Source organism: Eutrema salsugineum, unplaced genomic scaffold (assembly GCF_000478725.1).
Source record: "Eutrema salsugineum unplaced genomic scaffold, Eutsalg1_0 scaffold_7, whole genome shotgun sequence".
Classification (NCBI taxonomy): Eukaryota; Viridiplantae; Streptophyta; class Magnoliopsida; order Brassicales; family Brassicaceae; genus Eutrema; species Eutrema salsugineum.
In genome coordinates, this window is record NW_006256486.1 from 8,118,265 (window position 1) to 8,125,186 (window position 6,922).

The following is a 6,922-nucleotide window of genomic DNA, read 5'->3' on the forward strand; positions in this document are numbered from 1 at the left end:
GGTTGAAAGTTGAGTTAGAAGATCAGAATAAGTGCAGTCCACCTTGTTGTTAATCTCTGCCATTTTCTTGTTGAAGTCTATGGCACCACTTGCTTGACCTTTGAGGATTTGCTGGAGCAGGTTCTGCACTTCTTGATCCTTATTCTCTGAGTTATGTTGGAGACTTTGTTGTTGGGGAGGGACAAAACCTTGTTGTTGAGTGTTTTGAGGATATAAGTTCTGGTTTGGGGGATTCTTGTAGTAGGTAAAGCCCTTTTGGTAACCTTGTTGGCCACCTACAAAGTTCACCTCAGCTGTGATGTCTTCCCTTTGAAATGTGTCTTGAAACACATGATTCACATCTCTAACAAAGTTGGCTGACTGATGAGAAGCTAAGAGAAGTGTGTCTAGCTTCTCATTGAGAGACTTGATGTCTTTCCTTGTCCTTTCCTCTTCAGCACTCACAGCCCCTCTTGAATTCCTTTCAAAGTATGATCCATAAAGCTCATCACTCTGAGCTACATTCTCCACTAGGGTCATGGCATCATTGACTTCCTTGGTCATGAAATTACCATTTGAAGCTGTGTCCAAGAGAAGTCTGACCTCTGGTAAAGTACCTCTGTAGAATGTACTTAGCAGCTGACAATCTGAGAATCCATGGTGAGGGTATTGCATGGTATACCCTCTAAATCTTTCCCAAGCCTCACAAAATGATTCATGGTTCTTCTGAATGAAACTTGAGATTTCATTTCTTAACCTTGCTGTTCTTGATGAAGAGAAGAACTTGGTTAGAAATGCTCTTTTGCATTGCTCCCAAGTTGTGACTGATCCTTGAGGTAGAGACTTTTCCCACTGATGAGCTTTGTCTCCTAGAGAAAAAGGAAATAGCCTCAACTTGAAACTGTCCTCACTCACTCCATTCATCTTAGTTAGATCACAAACTCTATCAAAGTTGTCAATGTGATCTAATGGGTCTTCTAATGCCAAGCCATGGAACCTGTTTGATTGCACCATGTTGATCAGGCCAGATTTGATCTCAAAATCGTTTTCAGGTGTTGGGGCTTGAATCCCATGTCTTTGACCCTGAGCATTGGCCTCATCACCAGCTCCCACAACTTGTCTTGGACGTGGAGGCGGTGGCTCTTCTTGATTCTGGTGGTTTCCATTACCACCATGAGCCTGTTGCCCTTGATCCATACCCAACCTCGCAATGTGCTCAGCTCTTTCTCGTTGTCTCCTTGCTTGACTTCTGGTGTTCATACACCTGAAAACAAAGACAGCACTTGAAAGGTAATCAGTAAAACAAAAGAAAATGACTTGATCTCAAGAAGATCCAAAGTCCTAATGCTAGAATGAACTCTCCAATTGGCAACGGCGCCAAATTGATAGTAGGAATTTTTCAATCCTTGATCAATTCCTCAACTACTCATGTCATTGTAGCACTTGAGGTATCAATCCAAATGGAGAGATTCTAGACACTAGAACTATGAGGATCAATTCTTAATCCAAGTCTAATAAGCAGATGAGTTGGTAACCAAAATTATCTAAAAGCATATAACAAAACAAGCAAGAACAAACAGTAATTAAGAATTAAACAAGCAAGAGAAACTAAACAAACACTCAAATTCAAATAAAAAGAAAGCTAAACCTCTAGATGTGATCATTGATTAGGGTGCTTTAAATGTGAATTCATGATGCTAAGCAAACAATGCAACACTTGCAAATCTTTAGTCTAGACTTCCAATTCAGATTAATTCATTCTCATGACAGAAATCCCTTTGTTAATTACCAATTCAAGACTAATTCCCATTAGTGAATAAGCAATTAACAAGCATAAGGTTCCAAGTCTAACATGACCAGACAGCCTCTTTGTGCATCAAAATAAGAGCTAAGAAAGACTGAATCTTATACAGAAAGATAAAGCAAGCATCACATGATCTCAAATTCCAATTAACTTAGAACTCTAATCTAGATTAATCCTCTCATGAAGGCACTAACCTCTACACTAATCCATTTTCAAACCAAATCATCATTTGTGAAATATGAATCAATGAGCATTAAGAAACAGTTCTAATATGCCATTCATGCATTTAACAATCATTCCCATGACATTAATGCATAAACCCTTAGTTAGCTTTCATTCAGGCATTTCATCAAACACTTTTGGTGCATGAAAAACCCAGATTCTAGACCCAAGTGATGTGCAAGGATCTAGCATTAGGATCAGCTAACTAAGGAAAGGAGAAGAGAATCTAAGCTTAAACAATCATTAATCTACATCTAAGCACCCTAATCTACACACCTAGAAGCTTAAAAGATGACTACTCACTAATCATGAAGAACACATCTAATCTTTTGCAAGAGATGATGTTAATCATGATTAGAAGCAGAAATGAGATGATGAGATGATGAGAAACAGATTTAGATTGATTAAATCCTTGAGATCTCTCTTAATCAAAAACGTTTTTACACTAAAAAGGAAAGAAAACTAGAGAGAAACTAAGAGAGAAGATGATGTCCAGGGTTTTTCTCCCAAAAAACTATATATACCTAGTGCTAATGGACCGGGTCAGCCCAGGACAAATTGGGTACTGACCCGGCTCAGTTGGGTCAAGTGGAAATCCTGCGGGTCAGTCCAGTATGTCCCAGGTCGCACACCTAAGTCGCAGTAGATGAAGACTTGTCTTGTGAAGCCTGAATCGCCTTGTCTTAGCCGTACGCCTAAGTAGGAGTGTTTTGCGAGTGTTGCTGCGGCTTGGTCTCCTTCCTCTCCAACTCGCAGGGCTAAGGCGGTTTCTGGGGAATGTACAAACTGTGCGGGTTGGTCTCTGTTGCACCTAGGTCGCAGGCTCAAGTCGGAGTGATTTGCGAGTGATCGTGCGGCATAGTTCCAGGCGCGGCTAACTCGCATGCCTAAGTCGCACGATTGTGGACTTAGCATTTATCTTGCTCTTGAGCTTCAGACCTCTTCCAGTGATAGTTTACCCGCACATATCAACTCGCAGCATCAGCATTCAGGCGTTCATCTTCAGGCCTGCGGGTTAACCAAGTCGCAAGACCATCTCGCAGCATCCAGAGCAACTTAGACCACTTCGCATTCCGGAGAGTGTAACTCCTATGAGACTTGTCCGAATTGAATGATTTCGGTTGCAGAAGACAGAGGACTCATTTATCTCCAACTTTGGTGAAGGAAGCTTCGGTTCTTGGGAAGTGTAAGGCTTCCTGGAGGGCACATCCTTGCAGTGCATGTACACGACCAGAGAGAGGCGTCTAGACATGTGTCCATTCCGGAGACCGTATCTTTCGGCTCATAGATCCGAATTGAATGCTCTTGGACGTTCTGGAAAGAAGACTCAAATGTCTCTGGTTCTCATGAAGGACCCGGAAACTAAATCGGCCTGGAAATGCACCGTCCTTCGCATCCTTTAGAACTGATCTGCTCGGTCCGGAATACCTACGAGACTGGGGTTCCTTCCGACAAGCTTATCTCTCTGCTCACGCGTCCGAATTCCACGATTCCACTTGCTAAGAGACCGTGATGCAATGCTCTCCAACTTCTATGAAGCACCCACCGTCTGAATCGGACAGGAAGGCTCCCCGGAAAGGCGATCATTCAGGGGTATCGGATTGCTCCGGAATGAGTGCGAGACCTGTTCGTCTTCCGATTACCATATCTTTCAGTTCCGTGGTCCAAATGCCTTGATTCCAACTGTTATTAACTCTTGACTCAATTATCTCAAACTTTTATGAAGACTCCGACAGCTGAATCTGCCGGCAAGAGCTTCCGGTGACGCGATTTCGGAAATGTATCTGCACCCGGGAATTTTGGCCGAGAGACTTGACCGCGGTACGTGTTTTTGGCCGAGAAAGCTACCCGCGGGAAGGATTTTGGCCGAGAATCTTCGGCCATCAGTATATCATTTTGCCGAGAAACCCAAAATTGCTCCTTTTCACCATTTTTGATCATTTCAACTCCATTTCTTCATCTGAATCACATCCTCCACTCCAAATAAACTCCAAAAGCACCTGTTTAACACTCCAAAACATGCAAAACTCTCTTGGCCCTAATGCAATCTCCTAAGTCCTAAAACAATGCTTAAACACCTAAAATGCATGCAAATGAGACATGATTTGGACTAGAATATGTACATTAAATGATGCAATTTATGAATATATCATAAATACATGTCATTTAGGTCGTTTTTAGACACCACCCTTCATACTTTACAGAAACCCTTTTTCTTTAGCCGTTTTTATGAGATTTTTGTAGAAGATTGTTCAAGTCCGAGTTTTTCAATAGAGAAGCTTTCTTTATAATGATGATGTCGAACTCAGCCATGTCTGAGTAGATCCCGAGTTGGGCTTAGGGTTCCCGAAAGGGGCTCTCATAATCGATTAAGACATCTAGGTTTATAGATCTGGAATTTCGACCTGTTCTCTGTTTATTCTTGTTCTTATTGCATGTATGCTTGATTGATCACCTAGTATCTGATCTAGATAGTTAGTGTTGTGAAAGTTTTCATGAAGTATCAGCCCTAGAATGAAACAGGCGATTTTTCCGTAGGAGTGGAAACCTACCTGCGGCGAGATCGTGAGTATTGACGAGTCTTATGCAGCTCTTGCGTTCTCTCCCTTCCAGGGCCAGAGTGGAAACCTACTGGTCAGGGTTGCGAGAAATATTTGGTTATGATCATGACAGTGATGTAGTCATACCGCCGTACTCTAGCTCTAGAACCTATATATTGTTATCCGTCAATCCCAATCTATCTACGTTAATGTTAAAACCGATTATGATCCCTTAGAGTTCCCAAAAGCTCAGCGTTTTTAGCCATAGTTTACAATTTCCATCGATTTTTACTTGCTTTCTTAGACCTGCATTTTAATTTCCTTAGTTCGTTATTTACTTGCTTTATTTACCTTTCATGTGATATTTTACTTGCCTTATCTTTGTTTAGTTCGATATTTTACTTGTTCAACTGCCTTTCATTCGATTTCTTTACTTGCCTTTTAGGATAGATTTATTTGCTTTATTTTGCTTTAGTTTAATTCAAGAAAAACAACCAACCTTTAAAACCAATTTAGTCTAGACATAAAGTTAAAAACCGTAGAAGAATACCAGGCACACAAATCTCTGTGGATTCGATCCCTAAATTCTACAACAGATTAGCTGTGCACTTGCGGCTTTCTTTTGTTTTGTTAAGGGTAAAACTTGTTCCCTCACGTAGTTGACACACTCAGCACCGCATCAAAGACATCATCCAGGGTAGACGGCGTTTGGCATTAAAGGGCTGTTTAAGTGGTGGAGATAAAGTGTTTTGGGTTACCTGATGAATCTGGAGGATGCAAGATAATATGCAAAACCGCAAGAGAGATAAGGACCTATTGAGGACCGCAATTTTCAGCCACTTCTTCTTGTCCAATGTTGTTACATAATCCTTCCTCCTTTGTTGTGAATAGCTATTCCCCCACAGTAAGATTCTTTCTGGGAATCAGAAAATGACCTCCAAAACTCCATAAAATCAAACTCTAGTTGCCTTGGGACTTAAAATTCGACCTCATTATACTCTCTAAGGCTTTTATTTCCTTTTTTTTCTTATTTTCGGTTTTTTTTTTTTGGAAAGGAAATGCCTTTTAAAGAGAGAGAGACTCGAGGACGAGATTGTACAAAAATTTGAGATTCTTCTAAGGCAAACTGAGTTTCCTTTTGTGCTTTATCCTTCCGAGAACTTTTCCGGCAAATCGCAGGTCTCTGTCCTTGGTGACTGAAAACTGCGTCGTTCCTCTTTCTCTCAAATGTTTTTGCACTTATCTGCATATAAGACAATAGAAAACAAGAGTGCATGTGGTTTGAAAGAGGATTGGTTAAGATGGGGAACTAGCTAAAGATGAATTAGCCATTCAGGATCAACAGAGAGTGGTAAAAAGGGTAAAGGAGTCCTCAATGTATGATTCGTTTCCCTGGTCTAATGCTTCATCTAAATCGAAATCATTCATATTCCTCGGGGGTACTTTGTTTCAAATGTGCTTAGCTACCGCCAAGTATAGTCTTAAATCATGAATGAGCATGTCACTAGGAACAGTCGAAAAGCAAACAGTCAACTATCATTGATTCATGTTCACCATTCCCTTTATAATGTATTTTGTTTTGAAAACCAATTTTGAAAAAAACTTTAAGGAAAATGCAAAAAGTGTAGATAATGCAAGACTCATGCAAGAAAAGTGGTTAGAAAGGGATGAAATCCTCCCCCAGACTTAAATCACACTGTCCTCCGTGTGAAACAAGTCGAGATTGGATGAGAAAAGTGCATAGATAATCGAAATGGTAAAGCCAAAGAGAACTTACCTGGATCCGGGATGCTGGTGGTGATGGACCGGATTCATTCGAAGAAGTTTGGAAAGGTGATAAATGGTGATGAAGGTGGTGGAAATTTATGAATGAGGTGGAATGGGGCTTGGTGAGGTGGAATGAGGTGAAGTGGGTGGTTTGGGGTCGGATTTCATCTCAACGACCATTTGCCGCGGTCAGGAGCCACACGACCGCGGCAAAGTGGTGTCCGGCCGCGGTCAGGAGCCACGCGACCGCGGCAAAGTGGTGTCCGGCCGCGGTCGAAGAGCCGTTTCCCACGGTCAGGACGCTTGCGACCGCATGGGCTTATATCGCGGCCTGTTTCTTGCTTCTCCTTGGTTCCTGCTGGGCCGAGCAGTCAATGACCATCCTTCCCTTTGGTTTTTTCGGTTTTTTGATTTTTTGGCTTTTTTTGTTTTATAAGAAACACGTGAAACTAAGAACATGAAAAAGATCAATAGAAAAAGAAAGAAAAATCCTAAAGAAAACAATAGCTAAATGGGTTACCTCCCATTAAGCGCTTTTGTTTTAAGTCGTTTAGCTCGACTTTGGTGTTGGACGTGACTTAGTCCAATGAAGAAAACCTTGTTCTGAGAC

At 41.4% G+C, this 6,922-nt stretch overlaps 1 non-coding gene across 1 annotated transcript; it reads left to right on the forward strand.

Moving 5' to 3' along the window:
• The first annotated feature begins 631 nt into the window (after nt 1–631).
• Nucleotides 632–738, forward strand: LOC112083313. Its single transcript, XR_002897601.1, has one exon. It is a non-coding gene; the product is annotated as a small nucleolar RNA R71 (small nucleolar RNA).
• The last annotated feature ends 6,184 nt before the right edge of the window (nt 739–6,922 follow it).